This window comes from Lolium rigidum, chromosome 3 (assembly GCF_022539505.1).
Source record: "Lolium rigidum isolate FL_2022 chromosome 3, APGP_CSIRO_Lrig_0.1, whole genome shotgun sequence".
Lineage (NCBI taxonomy): Eukaryota > Viridiplantae > Streptophyta > Magnoliopsida > Poales > Poaceae > Lolium > Lolium rigidum.
This window is the reverse complement of record NC_061510.1, coordinates 35,273,284-35,291,776: the sequence shown is the minus strand read 5'-3', so window position 1 is coordinate 35,291,776 and position 18,493 is coordinate 35,273,284. Positions and strand designations below refer to the sequence as shown.

The 18,493-nt window shown below is 49.3% G+C and overlaps 1 pseudogene; it reads left to right on the top strand.

Annotated features, from left to right (window-relative positions):
* The first annotated feature begins 7,940 nt into the window (after positions 1–7,940).
* LOC124694649 lies at positions 7,941–11,427 on the top strand (annotated as a pseudogene).
* Positions 11,428–18,493: the final 7,066 nt, after the last annotated feature.

Below are 18,493 nucleotides of genomic sequence, written 5' to 3'. Positions count from 1 at the left end.
GGAGGAAGCCGATCGGCAAGGGCAAGGTGGAACGCGGAAGAAAGAGTCAATAACGAACATGACATGGTTACTAGCAACCTGGCTGAAGGAGAAATCCGACATGCAATGGAGGGGCAAAGCGGGCTAGAGAAGAGGCCACAACGCAGCAGAGAGAGGTAAGGAGCAGAGCAATGTGAAAGAGATCATAACTAGTGAAAAGATACTATGAAAAGGGTCCTAGAGAAAGAGGTAGAGAGCACGTGGAGCGAAAGTAGCGCCTTCTAACAACTTGCCAATAATTTGCTTGAATATCTAAACATAAAATATTGGGATTTTACCCCAAAATTGCTATAGCAATCAAAGTATTCCACTACCCATAACAATATTTTTGTGAGGTTATCCACACTTTCTCCCCAATATCCAAATATGGATATTCCAACCCCACGAGCGACATCCCATAATTCCAAAAACAACGTGGGAATACAATGGACCGAGCTGGAAATTTACATGCATGGTTCTTCTTTGTTGCTCCCCGACGAGACTCCTGTGACACCCTTCCTTCCTTTTTCTCGTCCCTCCACTGCTTTTCATTGTCGACACGGAAATTCAAAGATGGTGTGGCGCCTTAGCTCCCCCTCCCCTCGCATATGTCGCTGTTGCTATGCCCAGAGTGTCCCTACGCGCCGCTAGGAATGGTTAGATATGTCGTGCCGTCGTCGGGGAGTCCATGTTTGCACCTACAAAGCAGAGAAAAGGCCTCCTCACAACCCACCAGTAGCGGTTGCGAGACTGGCATCGGTGACGGGGTTGTTTGTGAGCACTATGCAATCGTCATGTTTATGTTTTACACACCTTCTTTGTTCTGATAACCCACAATTCTTGCGGGTTTTTATACTTAAAACTGAACTTCAAATTCAAAATTTATGGATTTGAACTTTCGCTAAGTATGTGCAGCACGTGATGATGAAACTTGTAATTACAATGTCATGGAAGTAGAAGATAGAAATATGGATATACTATCAAAGTTTAGGTATACAGCTGAGATGTGCAAGCCCTGGATACCATATTTTTCCCTCTACCTATATTTGGTTTGGATAGCTAAAATATGGATAAACTGATAGAGATACTCCGACAGATGGAAAAGAACACAGAAGAAAGTGGCCGTAGGGAGCTAGAAAGAGGTGCCACTGTAAGAGCATCCCCACTCGTCTCCCCGACGAGGCCTCCAGGACCGCGTTTTGTCATCCGGACGGCGAAATTCGGTCCGGTCGCGTCCCCGGTTTTTCGTTTTCGCCCGGATTTGGCCCTTCATCCATCCGGCGAGCCCACGCCATCCCCGGCCCCCCGGGAAGCGCTCGGGGAGTCCGGACGAAACGAAAGCGCGGGAAACGCCGAGGAAACTTCCCGCGCGTCTGGTGGCCCCAACTTGTCGGCGAGAGACACCGATCGTCGTCCTCATCGCATCGTCTTCCGCGCGCTGTAAAAGCCTGCCGCCGGTCAGTATTCGCCGGCCGCGTAGCTTCCACGCGGCGAGTTAATGCCGTCGCCTCGGTATCACGCACGCCTACCTCTATTTATCGCCGAACTACCGCGCCTGCCCCACATTCACCTCGCTCGCCTTCCCCCAAATCTTCCCCGATCTCCAACGAACCAGCAATGGCGAACGACGGTGCGACCAAGAACGGCTTCGGCCGCCGCTCTCTCCACCAATGGGAGGGACGGCTCCTCCACATGGCGGGCTACCCGGCGCAGCCGGACTTCCGCGCGCCGGGAGGATGGAGACTGAGCGCGGCGGCGTGCCGATCCCGCCGCCGCCGATGGGTCGGGCCGCCCTCGAGGCGGAGATCGACGCGGTGCTCGTCACTCTCAGTGACGAGCAGCGCGCGGAGCCACGCTTCTTCCCCGACAACTACGAAGCATGGACCGAGTTCTTCCGGCGCAGGTACGAGCGCGAACTCGCCGCGTATGACGGCCCTCCTCCTCCTCCGGCAAGGAACAACGCCGCCGGCCGCCGCCGGTGGTGGAGCGCGCCTGACCGCACCCTCTCGAATGTGCTCGCGCACATCGAGGGCGGGAATTCCCCCGTCCTGCAAATGTCGCCGCCGGAGGCGGCTACTGTGTCGCGCCGGCGCGGTACCTCCTGGCTGCCGAGGAGGATGGCGCCGTCCTCCTCCTTGTCTGGGTCAAGGTCGGCGTCCAGGTCCGGCGGGTCGACGTCGGTCTTCGTTAAGAAGGAGCCAGCGTCTCCACCGCCGACCAGAGGGCGCAGCAGCGGCGCCCTCGTCATCTGTGACCAACCCTCCTCTCCGCAGCGCGGGCGGAAGAGGAAGTCGGCGAAGAAGGAGGTCGCTGAAGGACCTGGTGACAAGGGATTAACACGCCATAAGGTGTAATGAACGCGGTCTTTACTTCATCTTCTTCTTTTAACCTGATCTGGTTGTAACCAGAATACGCGTCCAGGAAGGAAAGACGTTCGCATCCAGCCGTGGAGTCGATAATTTGATCGATCCTCGGGAGGGAAAGTGATCCTTTGGACAATGTTTGTTGAGACACGTAAAGTCGACGCACATGCGAAGGACCTTAGTGTTTTTCTTTGGCACCATCACGGGATTTGCTACCCATGTGGCTTCTGTGAATATCTCTTTGATGAAACCAGCTTCTTGTAGTCGATTTATTTCTGACAGCATAGCTTTGCGGTTTGGTTCCGAAAAACGCCGCAAAGGTTGTTTGATTGGTCTCGCTGTTGGATCCAAATTTAGGTGGTGCTCGGCAAGTTCCCTGGGTACTCCTGGCATGTCAGCTGGACACCATGCGAAGATTTTCCAGTTCTCACGGAGGAACTCGACGAGCGCGCTTTCCTATGCGATATCCATGTTGTTTGCAATGGATGTCGTCTTTTTGGGTCCGTCGGGTGAATCTGCACTTCCTTAGAATTTTTCTCTCGTGTTGAAAGTTGATTCTTTATTTGGCCTTCCAACGTACGGCGGTACGTCGTAATCGGTCATGCTCTTCGACGCCAAATATTCAGCTTGCATCCCGAAAGTTTCGATAACCGATGGAAATCCTTGTCGCATTTATCGGCTAAGGCGAAACTCCCTTTGACCGTGATTGGTCCCTTGGGTCCGGGCAATCTCCACAACAGGTATGTATAGTGTGGTACTGCCATAAATCTAGCATATGCTGGTCGTCCCAACAAAGCGTGGTACTCGCGATGGAAAATCCACGACTTCAAACTCCGGTTCTCGATTCTATAATTTTCTCGGGTTCCGAACTGAACGTCGAGGTTGATCTTTCCCAATGGGTAACTTGGTTTCTCCGGTGTGATGCCGTGGAACCTTGTGTCCGTTGGCTTCAAGTTTGCTAAGGATATGTTCATCTTCCGCAATGTATCTGCATACATAAGGTTTAAGCTGCTGCCACCATCTATGAATACCCGAGAAACATCAAAGCCCGCAATAACTGCTGGCAGAATAAGTGCTGACTGCCCTGGTCGAGGAACTTGCTGCGGGTGGTCCGCTATGGTGAAGCCGATGTCTTGCCCTGACCAATTGAGGTACTCAACTGTTGGTGGAGGCATTTTCTCTGCCATGAACACCTGTCTCGAGATTACTTTTTGAGTTCTATTGGACGGCCTTCCCTTCTGAATCATCGACACCGCTCCGTTTGAGTTAGGGTCAACATAAGGTGGTGGTGGAGGTGCTGCCGCTATTCTGAGCTGATGCCGATTGTCGTCTGTAATCGCGGGAGGTGGCGGTAGATGAACTTCGCTCCTAGGCTCCCGAGGGTTTCTCTCGTGTCGCTCGAGCGCGAGCATTTTCTCGCATATCCGAACATTGCCCGAAAATTTCGACAGTCTTTCTCGCAGTGCCCCGACCGTCTTTTCCCGTTGTCGTCGAGGAAGAAGTGCATCCGGCACGGTCCGTTCAGCATTTCTTCGGGGGACACGAAAGGTCTTGGAAACCTCGGCCCACTATTTTGTCCGTTGCGGGAGTCGTCCCTATTATCGCTTCGCTGCTCATTGCTTCTCTGATAATCATCTCTGTTGTTTCCTCCTGTGTTTGCCCGAAATCCTACCGAAATTTGCCCCGGGGCGTCATAGTTTGTATACTGCCGAGGAAATCGTCGCCTCGATTGATAATTTCGACCACGGTCCTCCTCCGGCGACCCGTGTCGTTTATTGTGGACAGCGTCTTCTCCGTCTCGCCCATCTATTTGCTATCTCCATCAACGCGGATACTTGTTTTTGGATTGGTCCTTCCCAAGTCCTCGACAAAATCTCCACGCCTAATTCCTGCGACAAACGCATCTATTGCTCTCTCGTCCGATATATTTTCTGCCGAGTTTTTTATGATGTTCCACCTTTGGATGTATTTTCTCATTGACTCATCTGGTTTTTGTCGACACGCCCTCAGCTCTTCTAACGACGCAGGTTTTTTGCACGTGGACCTGAAGTTCTTGACGAATATGTCCTCGAAACTTTCCCAGCTGTCGATGGATCCTGGCGGAAGTTTTTTGATCCAAGATCGTGCGGCTCCACTTAAGTGCACCTGAATACTTTGCATGGCTGTTGCTCTAGTTCCTCCAGTTAACTTCACCGTCTCGAGGTAATCAATTAGCCAGTCCTCTGGATCTTGCAGGCCGTCGAACTTTTTGAAGTGATCGGGCAACTTAAATCCCGACGGAACTCGAGTTTTTCGTACTCTCCTTGTGAAGCACGGCAAGCCGCACATATCCTCGTCGTTAAGCTCCGGGGATTGCCGATGATCCCTTCTGCTTTGTCTCGCCCTATCGACCCTTGCTTGTGCTCCTGCGTCTCTTGCTCCGCTTGGTCCTTCAGGAACTGCCGCTGTTGCTGCTGCAGGTCGTGGACTATTTTGCCTTGTCGCTCCTTCGGGAGGCGTTGCTACGAACGCTGTCCCCATAGCTCCAACCCCTGCTAACGCCATGTTGTATAATATTTCCCTTGGATCTCCTGGGGGTGGCCTGGATGCGAGGATGTAAGCTTGTGTCGCCATATACCCAGCTTCGGTGTCTTAGGGATAATATTTCCTCTTGTATCTATCGACATAAAGGACATGTCGAGGTTTTGAACCAAGTGCTCTCTTTCGCTTCGGGTATGTGTTGTAACCTTGATCTTCCTCTCGTTCCGAGCCTCCCGTGGCTATCACCCGAAACTCTAGATTGTCCACTTAGATCTGCCCTTCTCCTGCTGGATGCAGAAGCTGCCTCCTTTCTCCTGTTCAACTCAGCTGTCTGTTTTTCTATTTCTCGGGCAGTCCGTGCGAGCCTATATTGATAGGCTTGCAATTCCTGAGCTGTAGCTGTTGTCGTCATTGGCTCCGACCCATCTAAGGCTTTTGCCGCTCTATCCCAGGCTGCCTGTGGAAGTTGAACTCTGACTCGTGGTGTGGGCCCGACATATTTAGTGCCCATACCTCTCCTTAGATCTGAGGGATCGACAAAAGGATTACCCAAATCGTCGAAAGCCTCTGATGTTTCCTCTTGATTGTCGATAGCATAAATCTGATGATATTTTGTACTCCGATCTATGTTGGGTTGGTGACATCATTGTTGAGATTGGTGAAGACCTTGCCCACTGTGAGGGATTTGTCGATGAAGTCGTAACTGTCGACATCGCTTGAGCCATCGCTTATATATGAGTCCGCAGATGACTCAAACGATGTGTTGCTGAAGATCTTGGCGAGTTTCTCTCTTGCTCTGATGCTGACGTAACGTGTTGCCGAAGTTTCTTCTTCCGACTCGGTTGACGATGCATAGCTTGAAAAATCAGAATCGACCGCCGACGATCCCGACGAAATCGGAATTTCGACACGATACGATCCTTCCTTCTCGACGCGAAAGTGAAACCTTCCGAACGTCATCTCCAAGGGCTCCGCCAGATACGCATATGCATCCAAACGGGAGGGTGGGTGAGGAACAAAATCAACAAGACCGAGCAGCGATCTGTTTACCTCGATCCATAGTGTTGCTCCCGGTTGACGATGTCGAAGATCTTGAACGTGCCATCGAGATCAGATCCTTACGCCTCTAATTCCCACAGACGGCGCCAATTGACAAGGTATTAACTTGTCAATGCCTATGGATTGTAGGCTAGGGTTTAGTTAGAAGTAGAGGGCAAGTAGATCTCGAAGGTTTCAGCCGAAAAGTACTCGACGATTATGAAAACTAGGGTTTGCAGACAATGATTCGATGATCTCCTCGTCCCTCGACTCCCCCTTTATATAAGAGGTGGAGCCGAGGGTTTCGTTTTGTACAAGTTACGGAGTCCGGGACGGTTTCTAACTCATCCCGCCAGATTTACAAACAACACTTCCTATTACAATTCTACTTTCCTTAATATATCTTGGGCTCTCGAACCTTCTTATTCTTCGGGTAGTGGGCCTTCGTTAAACCCCGGGTACTATCTTTGGCAGGCCCATTTGGGATGCCTATGTCACCCGGTGCCCGCCGACAACAGCCTCCCCATCGACGCCGCACTGGAGTGGTCCAGGCGCGACTGGGAGCGCCAGGAGGCGGAGCAGCAGCGGCGGCTGCTGGATCTGGCCGCCGCGCGTCAACTCACTGCCCGCGCCGCCGCACCATCCGCCGGTAGGAATGCCTTGCCCAGGGAGGTGATCAAGTTCGAGGAGAGCAGCGACGACGACATCTACCGGCCGTCGCCGCCACGCGCCGGCGACGCTGGCCAGGGTACGAGCCGCTGCCGCCCCAGGACGACGCCTACTCGAGCGACGACGATGACGACGGCGACTGCACGGCCTTCTACCGCCATTTCGGCATGTACAAGGCCGCTTTTTAGTTTTAGTTTTAGTTTGCGAATCGCCGAATTAAAATATATGTACGAATTCTATTTATGTACGAATTCACCTCTATATGTTAAATATCATTAAATTTCGCTTATGTTGGAACGAGCTTCGCCCAATTTTGTCTGAATTCGCCTTATTACGTCAAAATACTTACATCCATCCTAGGCTCGCGGCTGAGAAACTGGGCCGTCCCAGGCCAAATTTTTCTTCAATCCGAACGAAAATATCGCCGAATTTGGGCGTGAGCAGCCTAACGAATGGGGATGCTCTAACAAGGCAAGCAACAACAAGAGGATAGACCGAACGGTCGCTGGCGAGTCGAGTTCATTTCGTTATTGTCGCCACCTTTTCCTTTGCCTCCTCCTCGGTGTGCCGTTAATCCAACAACCAACCCCCCGCTACGATACAAAAGCTCAAGAACCCACGCACGCGCGGGCGCACCCCCACCCACCCCACGTCTCGCTCCCTCGCTCGCCTTGCCTGCCCCTACAGCGCCGGTGGGGGCCTCCGCCGTTGCCGGCCACCGGACGCCACCGCCGACGTCGTCAACCTCGCCGCCGCGCCACACTGTCGAGCTGGTTCGTACGCCCCGCCCTCGCCTCCTTTCGCTTTTCTCGCCTTGCTGTTTCGTTGTTTCGTTCTTCCCTGCTTCCTTGATCCGGCCCCTGTGCTGGTTCCTCCATGAGCAGTGCTGCTCGCGCGCCGGGGCTGCGGTCCGGCGCTCCTCGCCGCGGAATTCGAGCGAATTGCAGCGAGCGGGAATGGGATCTCGCCGTCTCGGCCCCTTCTCCATGCTATTTTCCGCCCTTTCCGCGCCTCTGTTCGTGTGCCTATTCAGGGCCTGGCTACGAACAGCGGAGCAGGGCACTTTTTTCCTCGTCCTTAAATCTCCCCTTCTCCTTTCCATCGGTTTAACTAGCTTGATACCAGCCCGAAATCTCCATTCCTCCCACCTCTGCCTGCTCGCTCGCTCGCTTTGATTTGAATTTTTTTTAACATGTTGCAGTCTTACGTTTCCGGACCAGTTTTCACCTCAGCTGTGTCTGTTCCTCAGGCGCTGGCCGTAATTCGGCGGAGGCGATTTTCGCTGCAGCTGCTGGCGGCGGCGGCGGTGGCAGGGGGTTGGAGGAATAAAGAATGATCAACCTGTTCGATTTGGGCGCTGGAGCCAGCGCCAGGGTCGCCGCCAGAGATGGTACCGCCATGCAACTACCGAAACTGGCAATGATTTTCTCTGCTTGCATGATTATTATCTCTCTGACGATTTCCGTTGGAAAAAAAAAACGAAAATATTTTTTGGATGATTGCTTCTTCAGTTAGCGGAAGGTGAGGGATGTCCTAATTATGCATGGATCTTCTCCTTCCTCGCAGGTTCTCCGGTCAGAGGAACCCAGTCGGACCGGAAGGAGTACGCGGATTTCAAGACAGTAAGCACAGTCGTCTTTTTTCTTCAGATGTTGGGGAGTTTGTTCAATGTCAACTGTCAAATCTCGAGTGTTCACAGCTTGCTGATCACTGCGTGATCCATGTGTGGGCAGGTGAGTGGCAACATGAAGAGGAGCTCGTCCGATAGATTGGGCGGCAGTGGCACGCCCATGAAGATGCTGATAGCGCAGGAGATGGCGAAGGAGGGGGACGCAAACCAGAAGACCACTAATGTCATAGCAAGGCTGATGGGTCTTGATGACGGCGTGGCCCTTCCCAAGCCTGCTCAGCCTTCCAGCAGGAGGAGATCTTCAGAAGGCCACTTATCGACCACAATGGCAAGGGTTAACAGCCAGATGTCATTCCACAAGCACGCGAGCTCTGTTGAAAATGTGGAGTATAAGGATGTCTATGAAGTGGGGTACCAGCCACAGAGGAGTGAGCATTTGAGCAGTGATTCTTCACGAAGAGGGACACCGCATGAAGATCATGACCGGACAAGGATGGATCTTGTCCGGCAGAAGTTTGTCGAAGCGAAGCAGCTGGCGTCACATGAGAATCTTCTCCAGTCCAAGGAGTTCCATGATGCTCTCGAGACTCTGAATTCAAATAAGGACCTGTTCCTTAAATTTCTCGAAGAACCCAACTCGCTCTTCGCGAAGCAATCCGGTGAGTTTCATTCCGCACCAACATCGCCCCAGCGGAAGCAAATAACTGTGTTGAAGCCTGCCAAATCAGCGGAGGTGAAGAGCGAAAATGCAATTCAAAGTCAGCAAAACCATGCAGTTAATGGGGGTAGAACAGAGAAAAGAAATCTCCATAGGAAGCCCAATGCTGATCATGCTAGAGCAGAAAGGTTTCCAAAGCACACTCGGATAGTGGTCTTGAAACCTACCTCTGCAATTACCTCAGTAGAGCAGTTTCAACAAAATGGTCATGGTAACTCTGATGATTCAAGGCGTTTGAGCGATGAGATACACTGGTCAGCACACGGCATGTGCCACCAGCATGATGAATGTTTGCAGGGTAGCATACAGTCAAATCCTGTGGACCAAGATAGATCATACTGTAATCGTGCTGAAGAAGAAGGCAGTAGCTTTAGTGGCTCGGAGATTGGAAGTCCAACATCACGCCATTCTTGGGATTACGTCTACCGGTTTAGCAATCCTTATTTTGGCTCGTCTTTAAGCCACGCTTCTTGTTCTCCTGAGGCACATGTAGCAAGGGATGGTAAGAAACATACCTCTGATAGGTGGCCAAGTGCATCTTGCAATGAGATTAACCGAGAAAAGGTGTTGACGCGAAGGAGCTTGAGCACACTCGGTGAAATGCTTGCCATGTCTGATATGAAGAAAGAAGAGGTTGTCGATCAGGTGGCTGCGAATGCCAGCAACCAGGTGTGTGGCAACGAACTAACACTTGATGTACCAATTGATGGCGCGCAAGGAGAAAACTCCATCAAGAAAATTTCAAGGTCAAAATCTGTTCCAGTCTCTTCATCGACCTTTGACGTACTCTGCGCTTAGATGCTAGATCTTCGGATCCTCAACGTAGAGAACCCACAACACCAAAGGAGGAGGCCAAGCCTAGGAACGGGAAGTCCTCTCTCAAGGGAAAGCTTTCAAGCTTCTTTTCAATGCGTAAGAAACCGAAAAGAGAAGCTTACATCATCTCCCTTGGTGGGCTTGAATGGAAGAATTCCTCCGGATAGTAATGCGATGAGCTGGTGTATCACTACAAGATGATGTTGCTTCGGAAAATTCAGAAGACAAGCTTCAGTATGCAACAATAGTACTTCCAGTCAAGGAGGCAGAGGCACCTTCTACTTCTAAGGTACTTTTGTTTCTTCATTTTTGTTTATGTAGATGTAAACTTCACTTTCTTCGCACTTGGACGGTTAGATTTTTTAAGTTGGTTTGATGGTTTTGCAGGCCATAATTTCTCTTGAGAAAGCACTCTCATTTGAGATTCGAAATTCCCGCTTTGATCAGCCCAGTCCTACATCAGTTCTTGATGCATCGTTCGAGTCTCCCAGTTCATCAGAGAGCGCAATTACCGCCAAACAAGGTACATCATTACTGTCATGTAATAGTATTTTTTTTCCCAATCTGACATGTTAAATGCCGCGCTTCATGATGAACCCTTATTGGTACTCATGAGCTCTTATTGTGGGGATAAAGTTAGGCCATAGTAGTAAGTATCCATAATGTTTACTTAATCTTTATTGGCCAGGCCACAAAATAGAGTACTCATGAGCTCTTATTGGTATTACTGTGAGATGTTATTGTGGACATAAAGTTAGGCTATACTAGTAAATTAGCCATAATGTGTAATTAATCTTTGTTGGCAGGCCATAAAAGATAGCAGTAAGTAATTATCTTTGTGCTTCATGATATACTAACGCTTATTGGTACCACTATGAGCAGCTATTGTGGACATATAATTAGGCTAGTAGTAAGTAGCAATGAAATCTTTGTTGGCTAGGCCATACTAGTAGTAAACATAGCAATAGCTCCTTCTCTGAATCTCAATATTTTTCTTGCTTGCAGAACCTTTATCAAGATGTCTTCCCATCGGGTCGGTCGCACGGACTTTATCATGGGATGATTCTTCCGAGGAGGCTGTGCTGTGCTCTAGCAAAGAAGATTGCCATGAGCAAGAGCAGTATGAGTTCGTCGAGAAGATTCTATCCTCTGCCGGTCTCTCTAACGAGACAACCAGCAACATCTTCGTCCGGTGGCATTCACTCGACAGCCCTCTAGGTCCAAACGTTCTTGACCAGTTCTTGGAACGCAAGGTGGAGGACGCCAAGTGCAGGGAGAGGCGCTCAAACCAACGGCTCCTCATCGATTCCGTCAACTCGCTCTCTGCTGGACATTGGCCGAGCAAGCTCGGGGTGCGTACTCCGGCACCGGATCGGCTTGTTAACGCACAACGAGTTGCCGCCGGTGACGAGCTAGTCGCCGATGCGGCATGGAAGTTGGTGAGAGGCTGGCTCTCCGACGAGGAGACGTGCATGGTCAATGGGTTGGACAGTGTGGGCGCGGCAGCGGATTGGGTTGTCGGTAGGGAGATTGAAGGCAGAGGATGGTCCGAGACGCTGCGGCTGGAGGTGGATGAGATCAGCAAGGAGATATGTGGGGAGGTCCTGGGCGAGTTGGTTGAGGAGGCATTTTCAGAATTCGCGAGGTGCCATTGATGCTATACTACTGCTTCTTTATTTTTTTTGGGTCCCTGTCTGCAGTGGTGTCCACCAGTGTGCTTTTATTTCCAATCTGGTGGTGACCGTTTGCTGGGGCTCGGCTCTTGGCTCCGTGTGTGTATAGTGTCCCTCTTAACTTGTCCTGTATGCTGGAGTCAAGTGTTCCCACTCTCCCCATATCTCTCTGTCACATGCCGTTACAATCGATACATTCTACAGCAATAATGATCATGAATACAGCTGCATTTTGAGATATTTGTGCACATCTTATTTTCTGTATAAGGCCAGAGAAACAAAAAGGACTGAAGACAGCTCTAAGAACTGTGCAGCCTCACTGCTAATTGGAGGTTCCTATAGAAAGATGTGGAGTGCTACCACTAGCAAGCAAATATTTTACGAGCAACTGTGTAAGAGTCCATGTGAACATGTGCATCCTTCTTCGAAAGCCTACAACAGTCCAACGGATCATCTTTCATTCCACCTTGTCTACTGATTATCTTGTCTTCCACTGCCCAACTTGCAGCAGGCCACCTGCACTGAGTCTGAGGAGGAGGTGAGTAGAAAATGGCCAAGGCTAGCACCAAAGTGCATTGACATTCCTGGGGGATAACAGCCTTTCTTCTTGAAGTGATGGGCGTCCTGTCATTGTTTTATGGATCCAACCAACAAGGGCTTAACTCCCTAGACTAGATGTGCCTTTTTAGTACTGTAGGCTTTTTTTTTTGAACTGCTTTTTAGTAGGCTTTGTTTGCCCCTTGCTAATCAAGCAGTGCCACTGATTGCTTAGCCCAAGTAATCGTGGGTTACTGACTTGTCTATGCCGGTGCTTGCAGTTGCAGCGGTCCCTTGAGTCTTGATATGATCTGTCTGCCTCTGGTTGCTGGACCTCGCGGTCCATGACGAGGCACGGAGCCTTCCTTGCTGTGGCATGAACACTCCGGTACTAGTCAACACGTCTGAATCTTTTAGGTGCAACCAGCTATCCAGCAACTAACCATGTCAATTAGTCCAACAAGGATCGCAGGAAACACGGAAGGTTACTTGCTTCAGCAGGTTTGATTTGATCGATTACTGCAAGACCGTCTCTTGCCTTGATCTCAAGGCACCTCGCTAATTCGGCTTTGCACCACTATCCTCTGCACCGAGGAAAAACTCTCTCACCTGCTCTTTTTTTTATTGGAAATGGAACCACTCCTGCCGTTGCATCAATTGATGCATTTGCCTTTTTACTAGTACGAAAACTTGAACGAAGTATTACAAGCTAGTAGAATATAAGTTTTAAATAGCCGTTATAGCCTTCCGGGAGACCTGTCGTTGTGATTATGCCATTTATAGGTTAAATGAGAAAAAAATCCCGCTAATAGCCGGTATAGCCCCTATTTAACTTCTAATTTAACCGCTAAACCTCCTGTGTTTAGAATTTCTCTTCTATTTTTTCAATATAATTAAATAAAACTTGTGAGTTGAATAGTTGAATATTTATTTGCCATGAAAAGTTGAATAAGTTGTATCACTAATCGTGTTTGAGTCATGGTTTTCCTCTTTTTTTGGTAAGATGTGACTATAATATTTCAACTTTTTTAAAAAAGGCTAAATGGAATAGCACGATATGACCCTGCTATAGCCTTTTATAGCCTCCAAAAAAAATCGTGGCTAAATAAGATAGCCGGCTATTTTAAACTATGAGATTATTACATGCTCAGAACCATTATGACTCTCAAGACCAAACAAACCCATATATCCCATTCATTGGCCGACAAGACTCGCCTAAAACCTATGTTTAGAGGCGTCGAGCCCATGACATTTGCAACCGTAATATTATATGATTGAAAATATTGTATAAGGTTGGATATTGATCCTTTAGAGACATATCCCTAACCATGAATCCTCCCAAAACCTAGTAGTATGCCCATTACCTATAGTTATATTTCCTCTCTTGAAGAACTCGTCTTTGACATTCATCAATCCTTTTCGAAAAGCGGAGTCCGTAGGTTAGGAAGAGTTTTAGTTTTTAGATATTTATGTTGGAGAAGCTCTTGTCACAAATCTTCTTCATTCATAAACTTAAATAGCCATTTGCTAAGTAAGCTTTTATTTTTTAACTCTAGAACTTCAACTCCCAAAGCCGATATTTGGGTATAACCTATACTACTTCTTTTTGTGACCATCACTTGCCAAGAAAAAGGGGATCAGAAGAAGTCTAATCCCTTTCGTACCCAAATAGGAACCTCTAAGAAAGAAAGCATAAACATGGGCAAACTCATGAAGTACGGAAATTATACGAGTAAGACGATCGTCATAAGAAAGCATCTTACCAACCCAACTACTTAATTTTTGACCCGCCAAATAGTGGAGGGTAGGAATGCGCGTCTAGCTCTATTTCCGGGCGGGGAGGCAAAGCGTCAGGCCAGTGTGGTGGTACTGCATAGGAGGCGTTGAGGTGGCGGGGCAGACACAAGCCAGGCAAGCGGGATGCAGTCGGACATTGGTCCCTGAATGCCAGCATGGGTCCGGGCTGGGCCCAATCTAGGACCAAAGGGCCATGGTTGTCCCGCTGTCTGGATCGCACGAGAGATCGTTTGGAGCTCGCTCGAGCCTCCTCGATGGGTGCTCATCAGCCGTATGGCGTCTAGCCTACATCGATCACTCGGTATGCATGTCTCCATGCTCCACAACCTGCCCGCTTCTTCGTCTTCTCTGCAGCCGTCTGGTGGCGTGGGAGCTACTGGCGGTCTGAATAAAGGCGGCGGTCCTATGATTCCTCCCAAGCCATGATGATGAACTGGTTGTTGCATGTCTTCTTTCATCTGGTTGGAGTGCCGAGTTCCGGATGATTTCGCTGGCAAAATCCAATGGACGACATGCGAGAGATTGCTGGTTTAGAGGGTATTCAGTCGCGCGCAACCATGTTTTTTCTAGCCGTTTGGTTTTAGAAGGAGTGATGCGACGTTTTGTGGTCCGCTACCATCGTGGGACATGTTCTTAGTTCCGTGGTGAAGTCAGTCGCAGAGAATGACATGGAAGCCGAGATGTGAGAACTGATAATGGTTGCTTGAGTCCTGGCGGTGTTGAGGTTTTGGCTTGGTGATTCGTGACTTGTAAGCGACATCGGCAAGTATGGGTGATAGCATAGGAGAAATTCAGTGTCTAAACTTGTAGGGTGAAAATCCAATGTCTGGTCTTAATTGGTTGTGCTGGCAATTGCCCTGTTTAAGGTGTTGTTTTGCGAGCAGCGGTGGAGCTGCGCCTAGTGCTACCGGCGCTGTAGCACCGTTCCAGCAGCTACACTAACGGTGGAGCTGCGTCTTGGTAGTGTTTTGGTATGATGTTACAAGGAACAAATCACTGTAGTGGGACTTTTCTTTTCTGTAATTTTTTTTTATTTTTTGGCTGTGTGTATCCATATTATCATTAGGACACTGCGTTGTTGCAGAGGCTAGGATGAATGTAATTGGTATCTCCGCGATTTTAATATAATCTCTTCATCAAAAAACTACTTAGTTTTTTTTCCATGACGGTCTTCTACCAGTTTCCACTCACCCGCTCTCTTGGAGTCTCACTTTACTGTTGCAAACCACTGACCATTTCAAAATAAGTTTCACGACTTCATATACATGATGATGTATCTAGAAGTATTTTAACATGTAACTCTAGATACATTTGTATATAGGGAAATAGATAGAAAAAATGTGACACTTTACATACTCCTACGGTCCTACCTCTCTGTGCGCCCAACGTGGAGCACAGTTAAGTAAACGTCCAGCCTAGCGTTCTCTTCCAGCTGGTCTCGCGCTTATATGGCTGCATTTAGCACCAGCCTTCACTCCAAGGTGATCTCCTTTTACTACTGCTGCTGATAAAACGAGCTGCTGTATCACTGCTGTTGATGCATGCAGTTGCTTGCTGTGCAGCCGGCCGTACAGAGGACAGGACGACGGTAGACACCCATCCATGATCCACCGATGGCGTTTCCGTTGGGTCATGCCGCTCGCGTGAATCGATTTAAGGAACACTCAATGTTACAATGTATGATGACGACTCATACTCGTCCGTACGTACGTGGAACTGTGGAAGCGTACGTACGTCCAGCAAAAGGGAGGACGGTACACACGAAGCGGCAGGTGCCGCGTGCACGTTGTATATATACCCTCGCTTAATTTCTCACTCTGCATGGTCGGTAATTACCAGGCGAAAAAAGTGAGAGGTGGTCCGGTCTCTCGTACGTGTTACTAGCTCTGACGAAAGAAGGGCTGTTTCATTTCCCTGTTGCCCATCTATATATATCTCGGGCTCGTTCGTAGATGTGCAGAGAGCGACGTGTGTTGTTCCGATCGATCGGGGCTGTCTGCTCGTAATTGCGATGGGAACGACGTCTTCCTCCCGTATTGTCCCGTCCTTCGCCTTCACCTGCAAGCCGTTGAAGATTCCTCGGTGCATCATGCGCTGTCGATAGATACGCGTCGGTAAGGTACGGTACGGCGGCCATGGCCGGACAGTCGTTGCCCCGACCGGATCTGCAAAGGACGAGCGAAACACGCACCGGCGGTTGCTGCAGGTGAAATTGAAGAGCGGGGACAGGACAATGTTGAATCGGCCACGCGATAATCGGCACATTCTGAAAAAATATTCTTTAGAACGTCTTCGGTGGCCCGACGCAAACGAAAGTGATTTACCATGGTTTGAAGATAGAGATTGCATTGCCATGGCAGCGATGCCCATTATATATTGGCACGGCAGGGCGTCCGGTTTTCCGAGTGCGGAATTGCGGCCGAGTGCGTCAAATGTTCGGCCGCGCGCGGGAATCGATCACCCTCACACGAAAAACGGTAATCGCGGGTGGTGAGACTCAACGTACGGAAGTCATCATTAAAGGAGCTTGATAGTCCTACAAATTTTTTACGTCAGATTGTTGGGGACACCTTAGAGGTACGTAATCGTTATTGAGCCTTTTCAACCGATTTTCGTGTCCGCGAACCGACCTAAACGAATGCCAGAATAACCTTACAAACGAACGTGTAATCTCGGCCATCCAAGGACGGCAAGGCGGGAAGAAGACGCTCGCATCACTATTAAATCCTCCTAGCCACTATCCTACTGCAATAATTCTCGCTAAGAAGAATGCATGTGTTGTGGCAATTCCACCCAGAAGGTAATGGGTTACTCCTACAGCACGTCCTTGTAGTCCATGCGGCGGCAGGGCTACGAAGGCAGCACCAGCGGTACCACCACCATCGATGCGCAAATCATGCGTGACCCAATCCAAGCCTGGATCTGCCTCGCTGCATCGTGATGCAGGCAGATTGCATGGCATGGCAGTGACTCAGGAAACGAATAGTTACATGCACGATGCTGCCCTACGCTAAAGATTACATGGCATGGTGATACGTCCAAAACGTATCTACTTTCCCGAACACTTTTGCTATTATTTTGCCTCTAATTTGTGTATTTTGGATGCAACTAACACGGACTAACGCTGTTTTCAGCAGAACTGTTCTGGTGTCTCGTTTTTGTGCGGAAATCCAACTTTCGGGAAAAACCTCGGGATTTTGACGGAAGGCCCTATTTTCCCGAATGCGACGGAGCCGGAAGGACAAATCAAGTGGAGGCCCGAGGGCCCCACACCATAAGGCGGCGCGGCCTAGGGGGGCCGCACGGCCCTATGGTGTGGCCCCTCGGCCGGCCTCCGACGCCCTCCTTCGGACTATTTATCGGCCTCGACCTAAAAACGCACGGGGAGAAGTCGAAGTCGCCGGAAACCCTCCGAACGCCGCCACATCGCGAAACTCCGTCTCGGGAGCCGAAGTCTCCGTTCGGCACTCCGCCGGACGGGGAATTGGAGGAGATCATCGCCGCCATCACCACCGACGCCTCTACATCAACCAGCCATGTTTCCCCCATCCATGTGTGAGTAATTTCCCCGCCGTAGGTCGAAGGGGATGGTAGGGATTGGATGAGATTGGTCATGTAATAGCATAAGATTGTTAGGGTATAGTGCCTAGTGTCCGTAATTGGTACTTTGATGATATTGTTGCAACTTGTTATGCTTAATGCTTGTCACTAGGGCCCGAGTGCCATGATCTCAGATCCGAACATGTTATTGTTTCATCATGATATTCATTGTTTATGGTCTTACCCGCAAGTTGTATACACATGTCGCTCGTCCGGAACCAATGGCCCCGAAGTGACGAAATTGGGACAACCGGAGGGGATGGTAGTGACGTGAGGATCACATGTGTTCACGGAGTGTTAATGCTTTGCTCCGGTACTCTATTAAAAGGAGTACCTTAATATCCGATAGTTTCCCTTGAGGCCCGACTTGCCACCGACTGGTAGGACAAAAGATGTTGTGCAAGTTTCTCATTGCGAGCACGTACGACTATAATTGGAACACATGCCTATTGATTGATTAGTACTTGGATACCGTTTTATTATTATTTGTAAATGCCCTGCTATGATTGTTACATGAGTTTCTCTCATCCATGCAACGCCCGTCATCCGCCCCCGTGCCTACAGTATTTTAATCCTGCTGTTTACTATAATCACTACTGCTGTTTCCGTTACTCTGCTGCTGTTATTTCACTCATCGCTACTGCTATAAAACTGTTACTACTGATAAACTCTTGCGAGCAAGTCTGTTTCCAGGTGAAGCTGAATTGACAACTCCGTTGTTAAGGCTTTCAAGTATTCTTTGTCTCCCCTTGTGTCGAATCAATAAATTGGGTTTTACTTTCCGCGAAGACTGTTGCGATCCCCTATACTTGTGGGTCATCAAGACTATTTTCACGGCGCCGTTGTCGGGGAGCATAGCTTTATTTGCAACTTCACTTGGATTGATATTGTCCGCTGCAAATTCTCCATCATGGGTAAAACTCGCGATACTAAGGTCGCCATATTACCATCCACTACAAGAAAAGGTACAACTCTGAGTACCTCTGCTGCTCTTGATTCACCATCTGTGATTGATAAACTTGTTTCACCGCCACATGCTTCACTTGCTGGTACTTCTGCTGAATCTGAAAATTCCTCTTATAATATTGATGATGCTTCTGTTGTGCTTGATGAT